The sequence below is a fragment of the Styela clava genome, chromosome 14 (assembly GCF_964204865.1).
Source record: "Styela clava chromosome 14, kaStyClav1.hap1.2, whole genome shotgun sequence".
Taxonomy (NCBI): domain Eukaryota; kingdom Metazoa; phylum Chordata; class Ascidiacea; order Stolidobranchia; family Styelidae; genus Styela; species Styela clava.
The window spans coordinates 16,119,334-16,119,953 of NC_135263.1; the positions used below are offsets into that span (position 1 = coordinate 16,119,334).

The 620-nt window shown below is 36.5% G+C and overlaps 1 long non-coding RNA gene across 1 annotated transcript; it reads right to left on the reverse strand.

The window, feature by feature from the left end:
- Positions 1–620, reverse strand: LOC120340500 (uncharacterized). Its single transcript, XR_005569324.2, has 3 exons — positions 504–620; positions 247–342; positions 1–155 (listed from the first exon to the last, which is right to left on the reverse strand). It is a non-coding gene; the product is annotated as an uncharacterized LOC120340500 (long non-coding RNA).

Below are 620 nucleotides of genomic sequence, written 5' to 3' on the forward strand. Positions count from 1 at the left end.
ATATGGACCACAGCGGTCTGGAGTAATAAACGAATTTAATTGAATTGAATAATGAATCCTACCTTGACGTGCGGCGATATTTCTTTCCCAAATGCACGTGGTTGATTTCACGTCAAATTTTTTCCCGGCTGCGCATGGACGTTGCATGTAGTTATCTGAATAAGAATCGTAGTAGAATAAAACACTTACATATTTTTAATTCAAGTCGTTTTTCCAACTAAGTTGTTCTAAACAATTCATTCTCACCGTGAACGCATTCATAATAGTACTGCACACAAAACGTGATATCAAAAAGGAACCTTCTTCCATTTGAAAACCCCTCTGCACCGCATGGATTTGTATCTGTAAAATTATGAATTTGTTGCTTACCTTACCCAACCTAATCAAATGTATTTAAATATCCTTGAAAAAGAGTTCTCTTATATTGGCGATATTTCTGAAAGATTAGGTTTACTAGGGCTGTATAAATCCCAGCATAAAAACGATGACAAAGCGGAAGTTACCATTTTCTTCCTACAAGAGGCTCAGATTCTTACAGCTATTACTTTCCCGTCATATACCACTTTCGCAATCATTCGGCATTTTTCAAACTGCTTTGGTCGTACCAATACTTGTTGCTA